The 21,107-nt window shown below is 45.0% G+C and overlaps 1 protein-coding gene across 2 annotated transcripts in view; it reads left to right on the plus strand.

Annotated features, from left to right (window-relative positions):
* Positions 1–21,107, plus strand: part of CCDC170 (coiled-coil domain containing 170) — a 149,090-nt gene that overhangs the window by 15,781 nt on the left and 112,202 nt on the right. The window lies entirely within an intron of this gene.

Genomic DNA, 21,107 nt, shown 5'->3' on the forward strand with positions numbered 1-21,107 from the left:
CACTCCTCCATGACGACATCATGGAGCTGGTAGATGTTAGAGACCTTGAGCTCCTCCACCTTCCATTTGAGGAAGCCCCACAGATGCTCAATAGGGTTTAGGTCTGGAGACATGCTTGGCCAGTCCATCACCTTTACCCTCAGCTTCTTTAGCAAGACAGTGGTCATCTTGGAGGTGTGTTTGGGGTCATTATCATGTTGGAATACTGCCCTGCGGCCCAGTCTCCGAAGGGAGAGGATCATGCTCAGCTTTTGTATAGCACAATACATGTTGGCAATTATGGTTCCCTCAATAAACTGTAGCTCCCCAGTGCCGGCAGCACTCCCACTGCCATGCTTGACTGTAGGCAAGACAAACTTGTCTTTGTACTCCTCACCTGGTTGTCGAAACACACGCTTGACACAATCTGAACTAAATACATTTATCTTGGTCTCGTCAGACCACAGGACATGGTTCCAGTAATCCATATCCTTAGTCTGCTTGTCTTTAGCAAACTGTTTGTGGGCTTTCTTGTGCATCATCTTTAGAAGAGGCTTCCTTCTGGGATGACAGCCATGCAGACCAATTTGATGCAGTGTGCAGCGTATGGTCTGAGCACTGACAGGCTGACCCCCACCCCTTCAACCTTTGCAGCAATGCTGGCAGCACTCATACGTCTATTTCCCAAAGACAACCTCTGGATATGTCGCTGAGCACGTGTACTCAGCTTCTTTGGTCGACCATGGCGAGGCCTGTTCTGAGTGGAACCTGCCCTGTTAAACCGCTGTATGGTCTTGGCTGCCATGCTGCAGCTCATTTTCAGGGTCTTGGCAATCTTCTTATAGCCTAGGCCATCTTTATGTACAGCAACAATTCTTTTTTCAGATCCTCAGAGAGTTCTTTGCCATGAGGTGGCATGTTGAACTTCCATTGACCAGTATGAGAGAGTGAGAGCGATAACACCAAATTTAACACACCTGCTCCCCATTCACACCTGAAACTCTGTAACACTAACGAGTCACATGACACCGGGGAGAAAAAATAGCTAATTGGGCCCAATTTAGACAATTTCACTTAGGGGTGTACTCACTTTTGTTGGCAGCGGTTTAGACATTAATGTCTGTGTTGATTTATTTTGAGGGGACAGCAAATTTACACTGTTATACAAGCTGTACACTCACTACTTTACATTGTAGCAAAATGTCATTTCTTCAGTGTTGTCACATGAAAAGTTATAATAAAATATTTACAAAAATGTGAGGGGTGTACTCACTTTTGTAAGATACTGTATTATTATTATTATTATTATTATTATTATTATTATTATTATTATACAGGATTTCTATAGCGCCAACAGTTTGCTCAGTGCTTTACAAATTGAAGGCAGACATTACAGTTACAATACAATTTGGTACAAGAGGAATCAGAGGGCTCTGCTGTAAACATTAATAATACTCATAACAAGTAATATGCCTGGCTTTACAATTAATAAGTCAAAACAGCATCACAAAATGTGAGCAAGACTAAGATTATGGAAGACTTGAGGCACCCTGGGAAAGAACAGAAAAATAAGTTCTGCTGCGCACGCTGTGGCAAGCAATGGGCATGGCCAGTGGGAGGGTTTTAAAGGGGAATTGAACAGAATCTGTACCTGTTGTATACACTGCACACATACAGGGCTGCTGTTAGAAATCGCGGGGCCCCTTACAGACTACCTGGCAGGGCCCCCCCAAGAAAATATTAAAGATATATTTAGCTAAAATTACAACAAAATCACTATTAGCAGACACAAATATAAAATAACTCACACAATTCCTGCTAAATCTAAAAAAAACAAAAAAAAACTATGTTAAATAAAAATTAAGATGAGATGAGAAAAATATACAGGCTGGGCAGTTGGAGCTCAGTGATCAGAGAGACAGAGAGGGGGAGAAACAAAGTTACAATTTACAAATAAACTCCTGAGCAGAGATAACATTAGAGCCAGTGCTGGGAAGGGGCCCACACAGGAAGGGATATTAGTGAGGGATGACTGTCTCTTTCTCAGCAGATAAAAGCTGATAGCTGGGAGAGGGACAGAGATCAGATTCAGGTGCTGGAAGAAGATTTCTGTATTTGTTGTCCATCACAAATCCCCCTCTCTGTGTGCGCCCCCCTGTGTGTTTGGGCCCCCCACAAGAGGGCTGGTGGTCCCCCCCTATCAGCGGCCCTGCACACATATACCACAGTCCTTGTACCCACAAAATACTAATTGCTGTACAACAACCGACTGCCTCACAAGTACAAATAAATCTCAGGACAACGGAATCTTTTTCTTTTTTATTTAAAGTTTCCATTACATATCTTTTTATGCACACAAAAAGGATATGTTTGTCCTATTGAGCCTACCTGAAAGAACAACTTCATTAAAACCAGCAACTATTGAGACAATAAACACCTTGGTCAGGTCTATGTACATCATAGGGTTTAGAGTGCAGGGGTCAGGAGTCAGTACCAAAAACAACAACAAATGGAGTGCAGCAGCCAGGATAAGTCCCATGGTCACATCAGAGTCCTCCCTTACATTAAAGTCCCCAGAATTCCCCCCCTACATGCGTGTCCCCAGAGTGCTCCTTACAGCAAAGCCCCCTTAGATCCTCCAGAGTTTCCCTGCACATCAGTGCCTCCAGAGTGCCCCCTTACATCTTCCAGAGTGCCTCTTCGTACCTCCAGAGTGCCCTCTTACACCCTCGAGAGTGCCCCTTACACCTTCCTCTAGAGGTCCCCCCTTAGTACCTCCAGAGGGCCTCCTTAAATCCTCCAGAGTGCTCCCTTACACCTTCATATATGACCCGTTACATCCTTCAGAATGCCCCCTTACATCCTCCAGAGTGCCCTCTTAGTGCCTACCTACATTCTACACTTTGGAGGCACTAAGACGGCACTCTAGGGGATGTAAGAGTGCTCCCTTACACCTTCAAGTGTGCTCCCTTACATCCTTCAGAATGCCCCCTTACATCCTCCAGAGTGCCCTATTAGTGCCTCCAAAGTGTCCCCCTACATCCTCCAGAGTGCCCCCTTAAATCCTCTAAAGTGTAAGATGTAGGGGGGCTCTTTGGAGGTACTAATAGGGCACTCTGGAGGATGTAAGGGGGTATTCTGAAGGATGTAAGGGAGCACTCTGGAGGATTTAAGAAGGCACTCTGGAGGTACTAAAGGTGACAGCTACAGAAAGATATAAGGGGACACTCTGGGGGGTGTAAGAGGGCACTCTGGAGGTATGAAGGGCACTCTTGAAGATGTAAGGGGGCACTCTGGAGGTTGTAAGGGGGGCACTCTGGAGGCACTGATGTACAGGGAAACTCTGGAGGATGTAAGGGGGCTCTTAGTACTACTGTACTAAGGGGGAACTTGCAAGATGTAAGGGGCACTCTGGAGATACTAAGGGGGCACTCTGAAGGATGTAAAGGGACAGTCTGGAAGCACTAAGAGGACACTCTGGTAGTACAGCCAGCATGCCCTCTTAGTGCCTCCAGAGTGACTGCTTAGCACCTCTCAATTGCCCCTTTAGTGCCCCCTTACATCCTCCTCCAGATTTCCCCATAGGTGAGTGCCCGCTTACATTCTCCTCCTTTACAGTGCCCCTAAGTTAGTGCCCCCTTACATCCTCCTCCACATTGCCCTTAAGTTAGTGCCCCCTTACATCCTCTTTCAGAGTGCCCCCTTATCCTTCTGCACAGTGCCTCTAAGTTAGTGCCCTCTTATATCCCCTTCCAGAGTGCCCCCTTAATTCTATTCCTAAATTTGCCCCCTTACATCCTCTTTCAGAGTGCCCCCTTACATCCTTTTCCAGAGTTCCCCCTTGGTGCCCCCCTACATCCTCTTTCAGAGTGTCCCCTTAGTGCCCCCTTACATCCTCTTCAAGAGTGTCCCCTTACATTCTCTTCCAGAGTGCCCCCTTAGTGTCCCCTAACATCCTCTTCCAGAGTGCCCCCTTACATCCTTTTCCAGAGTTCTCCCTTAGTGCCCCCCTACATTCTCTTCCAGAGTGTCCCCTTAGTGCCCCCTTACATCCTCTTCTAGAGTGCCCCCTTACATTATCTTCCAGAGTGCCCCCTTGCATCCTCTTCCAGAGTGCCCCCTTACATCCTTTTCCAGAGTGCCCCTTTACTCTTCTTTTACAGCCGATTAGTGAACTTCAGCCTCAACTTGTGTTGCGGGGCGTGTGAATTTAGGCCACGTCTGTTGCCCGATCAAAGGCCGAGCCCAGCAGTTCTCTAATCGGCTTGCTCCGGAACTGTGCATGCGCAGTTCAGATTCACTGACAAGGATATTTTTTTAATGGGCACTTTTCTCCTGTCAATGGACATTTAAGAAACAGGAGAAAAGTATCTATTTTTTTTTACAAATCATCTCTTAATTTACAGACAATTGGCAACATAGATCCTCAGTAACAGTTATGAGTACCAGTATTTATTCAAAAGATATCAGTAGCTTGGTTTTAGTTTACAAATGGATAGCTAGGAACTAAACAACTGAAAACAAAAATGGTAAATCACAAATAACAATATCACAAAAAGCTTCCTACAACAAGTTACATTTTTGCTGCTTTTTGTTCAATCAAAAAAAGGAATAGAGGTACAGTAACACACAATGTGATTTGCATGTTATCTCACAGATCAAGTCTATTTCTACACATTGATTTTGAGTTCAGTAATGCAGTTTTGGTACTCCTATCATGGGTTCCCATACTCCAAGGAGGTGTAAATACCCCCTCCGATAAAAATTCCTTGGGTACAGAGATGAATAAAATCCCAAAATAACCACTAACTAAGCCCTGAAACACATCTGCTGGGGGTTAGTTGGCAACGACAAGTTGGCATTGTATAAACATCTTACTTGTTCCTGGGTCCTAGATATTCTGCCTGGATAATCTGTTATATAAGACTATCCTTAGAAATAGAAGACAATATTCATGAGTTTAAAAATATTAATCTGGCCATAGCTGGTCCAGTACAAAATTAAGGAGACCAAGTCAACATAGATACATAGTTGTTTTTTTTTTTTTTTTCACTTGTGCTATTTACCTTGCTAGAAGAATTCACTGGTAAATTCCTTAGTGCAGCCCCCTCCCTCCTTGCACATCATAGCCCTCTCCTCTCCTCTCCTCTCCTCTCCTCTCCTCTCCTCTCCTCTCCTCTCCTCTCCTCTCCTCTCTTCTCCTATCTTATCTTATCGTTCCTTCCCTTCTTGCAGCTCCTCTGCCATTCCCTTCTTCTCCCTATTGTGGAGGCTCCCTCAAGTGTATCGTCTTTCAGCCGTTGAAGTGAGTTTCAGGGCATTTAGCCCACTTTCAGTGGCGGAACTACCAGGGTCGCAAAGTTCGCACTTTTGACCGGGCCTTGGCTTTCCACCACTGTCAGGGGGGGCCCCAGTGGGGTTGCTGGCTGCAGGGCTCTGAGCTGACAGTGTCTTTCTCATACAGACCAGAGCCTGCTTAGCTTCACACTTCCCATGGTGCACATCCATGGGAGGGAGGAGGGATGGGGAACTGTCAGTGCAGGCTCTGGGCTATATGAGAGAGATGCTCAGAGTCATTTCTGAGGAGGCACTGATAGGCAGCAATGATGGGCGCTGCACTGATGAGCACTGATAGGCGGCAATGATGAGCTCTGATAGGTGGCACTGATAGGCAGCAATAATGAGCACTGATAGGTGGCACTGATAGGAGGGATTGGAGAGGCGAGAGCTGTTCTGCTACTCTCCTCCTGTGTGCAAAGTGGAAGGAGTTAAGCTAAGCAGCTGAATTGAATTATTCAATGGCTTAGGTTCACACTTCCCACGGCGCATACACAGCAGGTGAGAGGCGGGAGGAGAAGTAGTAGATCGGCTCTCTCCTCTCCCATCCATGCAAGGGAGGAGGGATGGGGATCTGATGGCAGGCAGCGCTGATGGGTACTGATAGGCAGCATTAATGAGCACTAATAGGCGGCACTGATGGCACTGATAGGAAGCATTAATGTGCACTGATAGGTGGCATTGATGGCCACTAATTGGTGGCATTGATGAGCACTGATAGGCTGCACTGATAATCAGGGCACTAATGATCAGTGCCCTGATTATCAGTGTAAACAATGTACTGACAGTCTTGCCAGTTAATGGCTCTCCTTTCCTCACACAGACGCAGAGTAGAAGGAAAGGACTGTCGATAAACAGCACATCTGTTTACATGTGATCAGCTGCTTGGCCCTGTGATCAGCTGTGTCTGAAGGACACAGCAGTTACAGAACGTGCCAGATGCGCACACTACGGGACACACGGGAGGCAGGATCCTCAGAATATGTCCATGGACGCCCTCCCAGAACTGGAAGCCTGGGACTAGGATGGAAGGAGGGGGGGGGTCAGGGGGGCCATTCATGGATCTTGCCCTGGGGCCCGGAAGGTTCTAGTTACGCCCCTGCCCATTTTGTTTTAAAAGTAAAGTCCAAAAACTTAAAAAGAAGACTACCCTTAAATGTCCCAAATCCTGGCTATCCAGACTGCGTAGTCCCTGAGTCTGTCTTTTCACAGGCTCATCATGCCATCTCATTCAATCTTGTGACCCACTGGGGGTTCATTTACTAAAACCGAAGTGTGAAAAATCTGGTGCAGCTCTGCATAAGAACCAATCAATCAGCTTCAAGTATTTTTTTTGTCAAAACTTAATTGAAGAAACTGAAGTTAGAAGACGATTGGCTACGAGACACAGCAGCACTAGATTTTGCACTTTCCAGTTTTAGTAAATCAAAACCACAGTCTCTAGGCCCACGGCTTCTCATTTTGGCCAGAACAGACACTTACGCAGTGCCTGTTCACACATGCTGCTTCTGCAGCAGCAACTTGTCTCCAGGGCAAAGAGCCCTAAACCATTGACAGCACCTATACTAAAAATGCTGTGCACATCTGCACATTCAGGAAGCTGGTTTCCAGTTAAAAAGTAGCCACAGGGTTAGAGGCTTCATCCCTCCCAAGTCTGTACAATGCCTTTGGACTCCAGAAAAAAAATACAGGAGTTACCAATCCTGGAGAAAACAGCAAAACCAATTTTAACATGTAGGCAGGGCCACTTGTCCTTCATGTGGGGGTGCCTTTAACTGTGCATGTGCTCACCAATGCACAGGACCAGACGGGGACTGCGGTCATGTGAGTTCCAAACATTAACAGGAAGTTCCCTAACTTACAGATGAGCTGTAACACTGTGTGCAGTAATAAAAATACAGAGTTCCTCTGAAAAGTGCTGTCCCGTGTCGCTACACATGTGAACTTAATGCATGTTGCAGATAGGTGGGACTCCACAAAGCCTGTGCCCTCTCCTCCGGTACAGCATACCTCTGTTACCTCACTCCCAGTAACAGAATGGGGTCCCGCTGCGCACCTAGGGCAGACCTAATGTGCGCACTTGTAGTAGCTTTACTTCATACCCCACATGTGCTTTATTGACCCAAGTTCCTTTTATACACCAGGAACCATCATGCACCCCCTCGAATAACTTCAGACCAGGCTTGAAACAGTTAATGCAACTTTACTGAGCATTTAGCAGCAGTACATGAAGCAGAGTCAAGTCCTGACTAACTAATGCAGGCTGCCCAGGTTCATACCTTGCAGAGAAGTGTAGAGCTACCCTCATAGGAGCTGCTAGTGAATAGGGATCCCCCACCCTGCACAGCCAGGCACCCCAAATTTTCCACAGGCTCGCTGAGACAGGAAACAGTACATGCAGCTTTGTTTTATTTTTTATTTTTTTTTTATTTAGGGGTAATACCTTGGATAGGGATATGGGTAATATGGGATGCCCACTTGACTGGAATAAAAGTCTCTTCAGGGACACTCAACTATGTACACTCACTATATACACTCCTCTTCCTCCAGCACATCACTTGCTTGAAGAAACACTAAGGCCCAGCTGGAACACTGTTTGGGGGATCTGACAAGGCACTCAGCCAGATCCATTAAAAGTCCCTCACTTCCAGTTCCGGCGCCGCATGGAGTAGTCACACTCCACCTCAGCTCCCGCACCCGGCTTAAAAATCTGCCCTTCGCCTGTTCTCACATCACTCGTGGACCCATAGCCCAGACGTGCACTCACCCGCCACCACAATGGAACTATTTCTGGAGAAATCCGGTCCGCGGCCATCTCAGGAATCGCCCTCTGGTCACGCCGCGCCTTCCTCACAGCAAGCGGCAGAGGCCTCGGAGCCCGCCATGGAGGTAGGCGGCCCCTCCTCCTTCCTTCCTCCACAAATCGATCCAGGGCTCACCGAGCGAATCGCACAGGCTGTTGCCTCCCTGCTCTCCCCTACCATACAGAGCACTGTAGAAAAAGCAGTGCAGACTGGTATGCTCCAAATCAAGAGGGAGCGGGGGGAACATGCCAGCAGACTAAATGAGGCTGAGCAACGTATATCTAGCCTGGAAGATGAATTGTACCACATGCAAGCACAAGAACAGATGCAGGAAAAAACAAATGTATTCCTGTCACAAAAACTAGAGGATTTAGAAAACTGCGCCAGGCGCAGCAACCTAAGATTTGTGGGGGTACCGGAAGCATTACCTTCCCCAGAGCTGATTGATTTTTGTGCCTGCCGCATCCCAGAGGCCCTTGGTCTGGCCGGTGTTCATGTGGTGGAACGAGCGCACCGCACTGGGGCTCATTCTAGCGACTGCAAGACCCCTAGGCCCATCATTGCAAAATTTCTAAATTACACCGACAAAAACTTGATGCTGCAGAAATACAGACAAACCAAATCTCTTCAAGTGGATGGGATCAGAGTGTTAATATTTGCTGATTACTCAATTGAAGTGTCAAAAAAACTAAAAGCCTTTCAGCCGATTTGTTCCCAGCTTTTCCAACAGCAAATAAAATTCACCTTGGCCTACCCCGCTATCCCGCTGGTGAGAAGCTGTCATTCCAGGACCCCTCTGAAGCAGAAGCATACTTGCGCTCTATGCATCCAGATGACCAGCACCCTTCTACCCTAAGACCACTCTCTTTCCCGAGACCTTTGGATCAACAGAGCCCCCCGCAAGGAATCACCGAAACGCCTGCGCTTCTCCGGTCTGTCTCATCGTACTAGGCCTCGCTGAACTTTTTCCCGCCTCTCCAGTCACAGCACTCTTGTGGTATGATTTACCCATGGTTTGCAAGTATCCGGCCTGCCTGTTATGCAGCTAAAGGTACTGTTTTCGGTCTTTTCACTTTCCATCCTCACAAACTCTAGTCTCATGCTGATACCTGACCATCTGGCACCTGGCCGTCCTCTCACCTACTTATGGTTCGTTTGGGAAATTTGTATTTCATGTTACATAACTATGATTTTTACTTGTCAACTATCTTTTTTCCCCCCTGGGTCAATGGCCCTGCTGCTCGCTCCATCCCTCCCAGGGCGCACGATATTTCCCCCTCTGCTTTCTAAGTCAGCACAGCTATTTTTGGCTTGTCTGGGGCGATTTTGTGCGCATCTGCGTGGGCCATTGTGAGCGGGAGGCCTCTCGACTGTGACCCCATGCAGAAAAAAGAGAAGTTGCTTTGGTTTATGTTACATTGTTTTTTTCCCCCTTATTCCTATTCTTCGTACCTCCTTCCATTCTCATTCACCCCTACCGTTTCTGTTAGTAGCCCTTTACCATGATACCTCTCCATCCTTGCACACGTAACATCTAGACTTACATGTCGACTTTTCACAACCAGCGGTCCATTTATTTCTCCACAATACCTCTACCACCCCAATGTCCATTTATGAAATTAGTGTCCTGAAATGCGAAGGGACATCTCCGCAGACTAGGGACTGATATAGCCTTGTTACAAGAGACACACCTCGCCCCCTCAGATTTCCACCGCCTTCAGAATCTCTGGGTAGGTGAGGTTTTAGGCTCAGCTGCTTTAGGCCGTAAAGCCGGAGTTGTGATACTTATTCACAAAACATTGTCATAAGTATTGTTATCTGTGACCTCGGATGATCATGGCCGTTTCTGCACGGTACGTATTCGTATTGGCACAAAAGAGATTCTGATCACCAACATCTATGCTCCCAACTCCCCAAATAAATCCTTCTTCAAATCTCTTACTGCCCACCTCCTAACACTCCACCAGCTTCCCCACCTGATTGGTGGTGATTTTAACTCCATCATGCACCCCGTGGATGATTGTTCCACTCCACGTCCTACCTCCTCTCACCCCATAGACACTGCTCAAACTCCCCTCGCCTCTGCGGTTGACTCACTACACCTAACTGATGTTTGGAGACTTCATCACCCGGTAGACAGGGAATTAAATTTTTTTTCCCCGCCACACAATGTGTTCATGAGAATCGACTATTTCTTTTGCATTGACGACATGACCCAATTTATCACACTCCCTACCATACATGACATTGTCGTGTCCGATCACGCACCAATCTCAGTCTCCTTAGAATATCCAGATCTCCCCTCCTTCCCAAACATTTGGAGATTCCCCTCCTACCTTTCCAACAACAAAGATTTTCTCTCCTACCTAGAAAAGGAATGGCAGGAATACACTGCTACAAACTCACCTACAACTTATAACCCTCATCTGCTCTGGGAGGCCGGTAAGGCTTTTCTCAGAGGGAGAATTATATCATATGCTAGCACCTTTAAAAAACAATCCCTGAACCGTTATCAACAGGCTAGCACGCGCTTGAAAATGGCTCAGAGAACTCTCCTTGCCAACGCCACCCCTGATAGTAAAACAGAATGGCAGGAAGCCAAACGTGCCTTTGAATCCTGGACCACCACATTGGAACCGATTAAACATAAGCAGTTACCTTGCATAAATTCGGCAACAATGCTGGTAAACTTCTATCTAGACTGTGTAAACCTCCCTATCGCCCTACCCATATAGCTGCGTTACGCACCCCAAGCAGCACGGTGGAGAATACCCCACAGCGCATTAGCGGAGTGATGCTAGATTATTATACCTCACTCTATGCTAAGGATCCCATGGATACTCCGACAGCCCATGTCTTCCTGAAACGCACCTCTTTGCCCAAACTATCCTCGTCCCAAAGGTAATTGTATATGTGTGGGTGTGAATCTCGTGCTGTCTCAAGAGATATAGGTGGAAAATACCCTTAATGCTGCTGATACCAATCACTGTTAGCCTCACAGTTATCCTCGTCCCAACTTGAAGCTTTAAACACCCCCATTACAGCAGAAGAACTACACACCACTATTAGAAATGTGGCCTCCAATTAAGCTCCAGGTCCTGATGGATTTACTGGAGAATTTTATAAATCTTTTCAGGACATGCTGCTCCCTACCCTCCATCAGGTATATACGCATATTTGGGACGGAGGCGAATATTTTCCAACAGGGAACCAGGCTTTAATTAAACTATTGGCAAAAAAGGGAAAAGATCCTCTTGACCCAGAAGCATACCGCCCAATTTTACTTCTTAACCTGGACGTGAAATTTTATCTAAACTGGTAGCCACCAGACTAACAAATCTGCTGCCTTCCCTTATTCACCCTGCTTAATGGGGCTTCGTGAAGGGTAGAACAGCCATGCTTAATATTAGGAAAGTCCTTGCAGTTTTAGAACAAGCGCGCTCCACCCAGGGGGGGATTTTGCCATCATCACCTTGGATGCCGAGAAGGCCTGCGACAATGTTGGCTTTCCCTGGTTGTCCATGGTTCTGGCCGAAATGGGATTCTCTGGGGCATTTTCCCACCTAATCAAATCCATGTACAAATCCCCTTCGGCCAGGCTGGAGGTGGCGGGCCTCCTCACGGGGGAGTTCAGTCTGCATAAAGGGACAAGACAAGGGTGTCCTTTATCGCCCTTGCTCTTTAACTTAGCCTTAGAACCGTTATCTCGCTACCTGGCAGAACAAGCCCCCCTACATGGAGTCAGGGTTGGTACCCATGAACTTCGCATGGCCCTTTTTGCTGACGATGTTCTTATTTTTACATCTGACCCTGCCTCCAACATGCCCAACATACAGTCCATTTTTTAGGAATTTAAAAGTTGTTCCGGTTTGCGCATTCATTTCCAAAAAAGTGAAATACTTCCACTTACACCTAGCTCCTCCCGCCCCTGGTTACACTCCTCAATTTTCCAAATCGCTAAATCACACATAACGTACTTGGGTATAAAATTGGTAAGTCCCCTTCCTCTCTTTACTCCTTTAACTACCCTCCTTTGGTTTCCAAAATTGTGCAGGAACTGGGCAGCTGGATGAATCTGCCTCTCTCTCTCCTCGGTAGATGCCACCTGATCAAAATGGTCAGTTTCGCAAAATTGCTCTATCCTATGCAGACTCTGCCTCTCTTGTTGAAACATAAAGATATTCAATTATTAAATGCCTCCATCTCTCGATTCATCTGGAGAGGGAAGCGCTCGAGAATCTCTCTAAAAAAAGCTGCATCTGCCCAGGAGAGAGGGGGGCATTGGTCTTCCCAACATCAGGTTGTATAATCTGTCATGCCTGTTGAGAATATGTATTGATTGGATAACCCAATCCCACCGTTATTCCTCCTACTCGCTGGAGGCATCCATGGGGTTCCCATACTCTCTACCGGCCTTGCTCCATAGCAAATGGAAAACTTTATCGCCTGCTCTTCAACACAATGTTTTGCTCCGTGACACCGCTATCACTTGGAGAGAGCTTAGGAAAATCCTACGACTCCCTGTCTATATCTCACGCTATCTCCCAATACAAGGCAACCCTATGTTCCCTCCAGGCTTGGAATCAGGACATTTCACTCTTTGGAAACAACGCAGACTCACGACTTTTGTTGACCTATGCAATCTGGCTATGAGCACCCCTCTGGACTTCCCCTCTATAGCAAAGACCAACTCACTGCTGCCTTCCCATCATTTCAGCTATAGGCAATGTGTGAGTTTTCTCCGCATGTCATGTAAGACTGTCTCACAACGATTCTCTCCTTCCATATTGGACAACTTTCTTGCAGGTGATCTGAACACTATCTCTTCACTGTACAAACCACTCTTATTGGAATCTACAGACTCCTCAGTCACCAACTGGGGTAAGTTCTTTCCACACCCGGACCTGCTGCCCAGACTGCTGGCAGGCCTCACTAGTAGGGATGATCGAACGGTTCGGGTCCACCATCGGTTCGGCCCGAACATTGGGTGTTCGAGGTTCGGTCGAATTTAGAACTTTTTGCCCAAAAAGTTCGGAATTCGGCAGCCAGAACCGCCCAAAATGCAATGCTTCAGGAAATGGGCTTTAAAAGCCCGTGATTGGACCAGAACCATTAGCAAAAGCCAATTGAGGGGGCAGGAGAATGCTAGGAATGTGATTGGAGTGACTAGGGGGTCCCTAGACCAATCATTAGTGAATAAGCCCCCCAGTATATAAGATCGCCCCCGCCATATTCCTAGCATTGTTATACTGGACATGGAAGAGAGTGGAAGCAGTTCTGTTAATTTTACTTTAAAAGTGTCATTTAGCATTTATTAGTGTGAGGAAAGGGATATCTAGTGTAGTTAGAGTGCTCCTTTACACTTAAGTTAGCTTCAAAAATTTAGTTTCTGTAGGGAAAGTGTTAAGTGTCAGGGGACCGTAGTGTAGTGTAGGGTTAACTGGCAGTGACTGCTATGGCAGGGTGACAAAACCCCTCCATAGCAGGGTGACCGCTATAGAGAAATGATCATTTCTCTGAATAGCTTCATCACATCCATATGGCTTCTCACCAGCCAAGCATTTTTTATGCTGCAGGGGCTGCCACTGCCAGTGCTTTTTTGAGGACATGTTTGATGTCAGACATGACATCTGAACATGTGTATAGGGGGTATATATAGACATATATGTCTGAATATATACCCCTAGACATATATAGGTGTGATAGTAGCAGAAATAAATGTTTGCGCTAATGAAATCATTTACAGTAATATATTTCTGCTACTATCACACCTATATATGTCTAGGGGTATATATTCAGACATATATGTGTATATATACCACCTATACACATGTTCAGATGTTTTGCCTGCCTCAAAAGATCCCCAAAAAATGCCAAAAAAAACGCTAGCGTCAAAAAAAAAAAATGCCCAGGTGTGTTTTTGCTGGCATTTTTTGGGGGTTTTGGAGGCAGGCAAAACATCTGAACTTGTGCACAGTACCACTATACACAAGTTCAGATGTTTTTCCTGACTGCAAAGATCCCAAAAAAATGCCTTGTGTGATTTTGTGTCTGAGGGGTCTAAAAGGTGTACCTGTGAAGTTTCAGCTCTGTAGCATGTCCAGAACCAGAAAAAAAGATCATATAGGTGTTAAAGTTAAAGGAGGGTCCCGACCCACATCCCTGTTCTACTGAAAAATTATCTTTTTTTTTTTCATGGTTCTGGACATGCTACAGAGCTGAAACTTCACATGCACACATTTTAGACCCCCCAGATACTAAATCCAAAATCAAAAAATCTCTCTTTTTTTTTTTTTTTTTAATTTTTTCAATAATTGGCTTTTTTATCAAAAATGACAATTTTTAAGAACTTTTTTTGTGTGATTAATAGTTAATGGGGCATGACCCAGAACCCTAGGCACTTTTTAGGGGCATTTATTGGGTTTTGGGGCTTCAAAATGGTGTTTTTTGATTACCGAAGTTTCGGGAAGTTCGGATGTTCTGGCCGAACCGAACTTTTCAAAAGTTCGATCATCCTTACTCACTAGGATACTAAACAAAAGTCGCGCTAAATAAATGAGAAAAACCAATAATGAAATTAGAGTCCAAAAAAATGTTCATAAATTCTTAAATGCAAAAAAAGTTTGAATATTGGCACACAGGAATCCGCATCTGATGGATGTTCTGCTTACCAGAGGTGAAAGAGTAAATGACATATAACTCAATCCTCTTTGCTTCAGTCAAGAAATTCAGAATCCAATCCAAGTGTGAACGGTGTAATATGACGTCAGTAATCACTCAAATGGAAATATGGAAAGAAAAAAAGAAACGCCATAGCGTAAAACCACAAAAATTTAGGAAGTAGATAGTGCTCCCAGTTGAGGACCCGACCACACCAAAGTGAAAATAAATAAAAAATCAGATATGTGAATTGTGAAACACCTCAGTGATATAGAAGAGGGGTTTGAGTAAATACTTCTTACCAGAAGTAAAAAGAAATGTGCATATAGGAGCCTCCAATAGATGTAGGAATGAAAGGGCACACAGTGGGGATCCTCATCCAATGGATAAGAGAGGAGGAAAAGGGAACTCACCTCAATTGCACCCGCACCCGGTAAAAATGAATCATTCCTTAACAGATCTCAGTAAGAAGATCGCTTGGAAATTGGACGATATATATTGATTGGTGATTCAAAGTTGCCCACCGGTCATATAGACTCTCCACACATATGGTACTTATAGATTAATAAACTCCGCAATCATATGAAAAGAAGGGAGAATGCCATAGCATAAAATCCAAAAGCAATTTAATGTAAAATAAAGAGTTACACTCACATGTATAAAAACAGAAAAACTCCCAAAACGATGAATGAACAGGAGCCGCCAGCCGGACGGCTTCCCACCCGCACTTCCTGGTAGCAAAGGGTGAAGTCAGCACCCCGTGACCCGACGCGTTTCGTCAGAGATGACGTTATCAAGAGTACGGGCGGCGTGCTGATGCCACCTATTTATAGGGATACAAAGCCTTGATACAAAGACTTGATCTTCATGATCGTCCAGCTTACCACACTGGCTACTTGCCACGGCTTCTGAGAAAAGACCCTCCCCAGTCCTCAATTACTTAAAAGAACCTGCCTTTCATCCATCTGCCCATATGATGTACCTTCGTCTAGGTTCAAGTGTTATCTTCCTCTGTATTCAAGGTCCACTCTAGATGTATCCTTAATGTTACTACTACTATTCGTGGCTACTCTATCCCCCCCTCCCCCTCCCCTCCTACAGTTCTCTACTTTCTCATGTTGCCTTTGTTTGCAATGAAGACTTATGAAGCGGTTAGTATTTTGTCATTATTCCATTTGATGGCTTGATTGCCTACTTTTCTTCTTGTATTGTGAAAATTTTCAATAAAATTTCTTTCAAAAAACAAAAAGAAGCAAAAAAGCCCTATACAGGCAGGGACCACTGGCCCCTTTGGTGTGCAGAAAAGTCCCAGTGTCCAGCTTACTTCCTGTGGCTACCGATCCCAGCACCACCTCTTTAGACACTGCCAGCCCACCTGGCTGCGGCTGCCCCTTCTGGCTACTCTTCCACAGTCCTCCCAGACTGACTCTACAGTCTCCCTAGACTGTCACTCTTCAGTCCTCTCAGCCCTCCCTGACTGTCTCACTCACCAGCCACCTGGCTGTCTTCTCCCTGGAGATATCCTGGACATGCTCGTTGTCTCCTGCTGTCCTCACACCTGCTCCCATGCCGCTGGACAGGACTACTCCATGTGTTGTGAGAGGATCCCTCCTGCACTCGAGCACCGGGCCCGAGGTCACATCCCCCCCCCCCAGACTAGGGGGATATACTCAAGGGCCTCCGACAGCCTCTTCAGCAGTCTTTTTTTAAGAGGTCCCTCCCCCTGCCAGCCCATTTGGCTGGGATTGATTGGGACCTTCATCAATACTCCCGGCTGCTCCTTCTAACCTCCCTCACATTCTTCTGGAAGTTTCTCAAAAGTTACAGCAAGTAGGGGGCGGTATCAGTGATGCTGCCTGATGAGTCATTCCAGCCTCCCTGGATCACTCACCCTGACCCAGGTTAAAACCAAAGACTTGGCTGCCAGCCAAGCCTAAATTTACCTACACTACAAAAAAAAAAAAAATATATTTGCACTATCTAGCACTCTACACTAGAGGGTGCTACAGAAGCAAAGTCTATTCAGCCAAGAGTCCAGTAATAATAGGTTCCTAGCCAAGGGAGAATTACAGCAGGGTAATCCAGAAGGGAGCTATGTGCTCCAGTAGGACTGCATGGTGTAGCAGTTCTTCCTCTGTAATTCCATGTGAAAAAGGAAGAGCTCTCAGCCCTCCCCTGGAATTTATGTGGCTTGCAGCAGGGGGATGGCCTCAGAAAGCCCGGGAAAGGGTCTAGATACAGTTATCCCCTTCCTATCTTGGGCAGCCTGAACTGCCTGTATAACTGAACAGTGCAATGAATACAATAGCAAAAATACATTGAGGCTTCATGCACACCAAGAGCTTAAAAAAACTCTTGTTAATAATTAGCGTGTTTTCTGCTAGCGTTAGGCAGTGTTTATGAGCGATAGCATTTTTGTTAAGGAGTAGGTGGCCACCAGTTAGCCAATGAATAGCTGACTGTTAAGGAGACGGCTGGCCACCGCATCCTTAACAGCAGATGACTTATCACCTGTCAGCGGGGTTCCCCACTGACAGTTGAATACAAAGAAAAATAATTGCAGCAAAAACAAAATTGAGAAAAAAATCAACGTGAGGGTCCCCCCCCCCCCAAAGTCAGGGTCCCCCCCCAATCCATTCTAGGCCAGTCTGGTATGGATTGTAAGGGGAACCTCATGCCAAAATAGAAAAAAAAAATGGCGCGGTGTGCGCCCCCCCCCTCCTAAACTATATTAGGCCACATGCCCAAAACATGGGGAGGTGCTTAGGAATAGGGGGGCTCCCCCCAAAACACAGTGCCACCATCTTGTTTAGGACAAGGGCCTCTTCCCCACAGCCCTGGGCGGTGGTTGTGGGGGTGCGGGGGTGACATATCTAAATCTGGAAGCCCCCTTTGACCAGAGGACCCCAAGTCCTGCCCTCTCATGTAAATGAGTATGGGATACATTGTACCCCTACTCATATTACAAAAAAATACTAAAAGTGAGTAAAAACACAACAGCAGTTCTTTTATAATATTGTAGATCCAATCTCATTCACGATCAATGCGATGACCCGGATGACTCCTGCCCTTGTGACATCATTAACCTAGCAAGCACCAGTCAGTGATGTCACAAGGAGACAGGGTCACCCAGTGACACCATCGGGTAGCCCCGTCCCTTAGTTTATTTAACGGCAGGGTGCAGAGGGGCTGTAATTCGGCAGGGACGAGCGTCAGTGTGGACCTTTTTGTTCAGGTCGGCATCAATTGTGATTGATGTTGGATCTACACCGGGGGACATTTTTTAAAAAAAAATCTTGGAAGCTGGTGCTTAGCAGCATTTAGGAGCTTCTTGGAGCTGCCGGCTTTTTTCTGCTGGCAAATCTCTCCCAAAAACAGTTTTCTTTTTCTGCTCCCAGAAGCTGAAGCTTAAAAAACACCTCTAGACTAAAATAGTGTGCACATACACATAGGATAACACTATTTGCTTCTAAAAGCAGAAAAAAAAATTGCTGAAAAGCTGCTTCTACTAGTGTGCATGGAGACTGAATAACACACCACCAGAGATGTATAGTAACGAAGTAGAACTACTTAAGTACTGTACTTAAGTACCGAAATGCGGTATCTGTACTTTCCTAGAGTAGAATTTTTTTCTCCTACTTCTACTTTTACTTCACTACATTTTTTCGATGATTTCGATACTTCTACTCAAGTATTTTTTTTTTGTGCTGCATAGTTACTAGTTACTTTTAAAAAAATTACCACTGCCAGAACAGTAGATGGCAGGTTGCATAAAGCTCAAAAAAATGTGTATAATGTCATTTATAAATCAGCGCATACGAAAATAAAGGCTGTGTATAATAAAAGCTGCTATACCAAATCTTTCCAATAAAAAGAAAATATGAAACAAACAAATAAATGGTGCTACAGCGCTTAAAGTGCATCAAGAAACTACTAACAAACACAGGTTAATCATTTGAATAAATCATTTGAAATAATAAAAACAATATGATGTTCAAACTTTTGACTTATTTCTTTAATAACTACATAACTCAGTACTTGTACTTCTACTTTCAGTACTTGAGTAGAATTTTTTTTTCAAAACTACTGGTACTTTTTACTTTTAGTACTTAAGTAGCAAATTTTTTGAAAAAACTACTTGCAATACTTAAGTAAAAAAAATGTTGAATACTTTAGTACTTCTACTTAAGTAACTTTTTCTGCGAGCACTTCCACTTCTACTCAAGTAATTTTTTGATCGAGCACTTGTACTTTTACTCAAGTAGAAATTTCGAGTACTTTATACAAGTCTGCACACCACAAGCACCTGCTTACAGAACAGAAGGCCCATCAGCTTGAATAAGTGGCGACATCTAGCCCTTCTGACACCGTGACAAGGCTCAGCACTCTCACATTATATAGCCTTTTATGTAGCAGCCAGGGAAGGAGCAAAGGAGAATACTAGAGTGTCACTTCAATAATAGCTCTGGCTTACAGGGCCACTGACATCATATCCAAGATGACTGCGCCCAGCACAAGTCTTAGGGCATTTGGATATCTACAGACAGGAAACTTTTACAGGTAAATAGCATGCCTTATAGGAAGAGTGTTGTTAAAATTATCTGAAGACATGGTCTTGTTAAAGTTCTGTGTCATTTGACTGCCACGGGTCCTAATACAGCTTGTATAAATTAACAGATTCCTACAAGCAGCAGTGTTGAAACATTCAGCCCACAGTTTCTAAGCCATAGTGAAGAGGGGTTGATGCATATTCTATCTCTATCCAACAGAGACGGCACTACCTATAGACGAGGTAGGCGCCGGCCTAGAGCGCACTTTAGTTGGAGGTGGTGCCAGCAGGGGTGGACTGGGCAGGGCCGCATGTATTTTTAGGGCTGTTCTTTGAGCAGTGCAGGGTACTGTACTGATGGCTGGAGATGTACAGGACTTTACAGCCAGAGTTAGTAGGAATCAGATGGGTGAGTGTAGTGGCCAGGTGGGTCTGTGTAGTTATCAGGTAGTTCAGTGTAGAAATTAGGTAGGTCAGTGTAGTGGTCAGGTGGGTCAGTGTAGTGGTCAGTGTAGGAATCAGGTAGGACAGTGTAGTAGTTACAGTGGGAATCGAAAGTTTGGGCACCCCAGGTAAAAATTTGTATTAATGTGCATAAAGAAGCCGAGGAAAGATGGAAAAATCTCCAAAAGGCATCAAATTAAAGATTCGACATTCTTATAATATATGTCAACAAAAGTTAGTTTTTATTTCCATCATTTACACTTTCAAAATAACAGAAAACAAAAAAATGGTGTCTGCAAAAGTTTGGGCACCCTGCAGAGTTAATATCTTGTACTTCACCACTTTGGCAAGTATCACAGCTTGTAAACGCTTTTTGTAGCCAGCCAAGAGTCTTTCAATTCTTGTTTGAGGTATCTTTGCCCATACTTCCTTACAAAAGTCTTCCAGTTCTTTGAGATTTCTGGGTTGTCTGTCACGCACTGCTCTTTTAAGGTCTTTCCACAGATTTTCAATTATGTTGAGGTCAGGAGATTGTGAAGGCCATGGCAAAACCTTCAGTTTACGCCTCTTGATGTAATCCCCCGTGGATTTTGAGGTGTGTTTAGGATCATTATCCATTTGTAGAAGCCATCCTCTCTTTAACTTCAGCTTTTTCACAGATGGCATCAAGTTACCATCCAAAATTTGCTGAAATTTTATTGAATCCATTTTTCCTTCTACTCGTGAGATGTTCCCTGTGTCACTGGCTGCAATACAACCCCAAAGCATGATTGATCCACCCCCATGCTTAACAGTTGGACAGAGGTTCTTTTCATTAAATTCTGTGCCCCTTCTTCTCAAAACGTACCTTTGCTCATTCCGGCCAAAAAGTTCAATTTTAACCTCATCGGTCCACAGAACATGTTTCCAAAATGCATCAGGCTTGTCTATATGTTCATTTGCAAAGTTAAAACGCAGATTTTTGTGGTGAGGACGTAGAAGAGGTTTTCTTCTGATGGCTCTTCCATGAAGAGTTTTGAATTGTTTTTCTCACAATCCTGCGAGCTGTTCTATCGGATATTTTTCTTGGTCTTCCAGATCTTGCTTTAACTTCCACTGTTCCTGATGACTGCCATTTCTTAATTACATTCCGAACAGAGGATATTGACATCTGAAAACGCTTTGCTATCTTCTTATAGCCTTCTCCAGCTTTGTGAGAGCGTCAACTAGTTTCAGTTTCAGTTTTCTAGACAACTGCTTAGAAGATCCCATGGTACGGATTGTTGGGGCAAGGTCAGATGAGTCTGGGCATTTAAAACCTTTGAGATTGACATCACCTGGTCTTCCCAGACGAT

This window comes from Pelophylax lessonae (assembly GCF_965119305.1).
Source record: "Pelophylax lessonae genome assembly, chromosome: 3".
Lineage (NCBI taxonomy): Eukaryota > Metazoa > Chordata > Amphibia > Anura > Ranidae > Pelophylax > Pelophylax lessonae.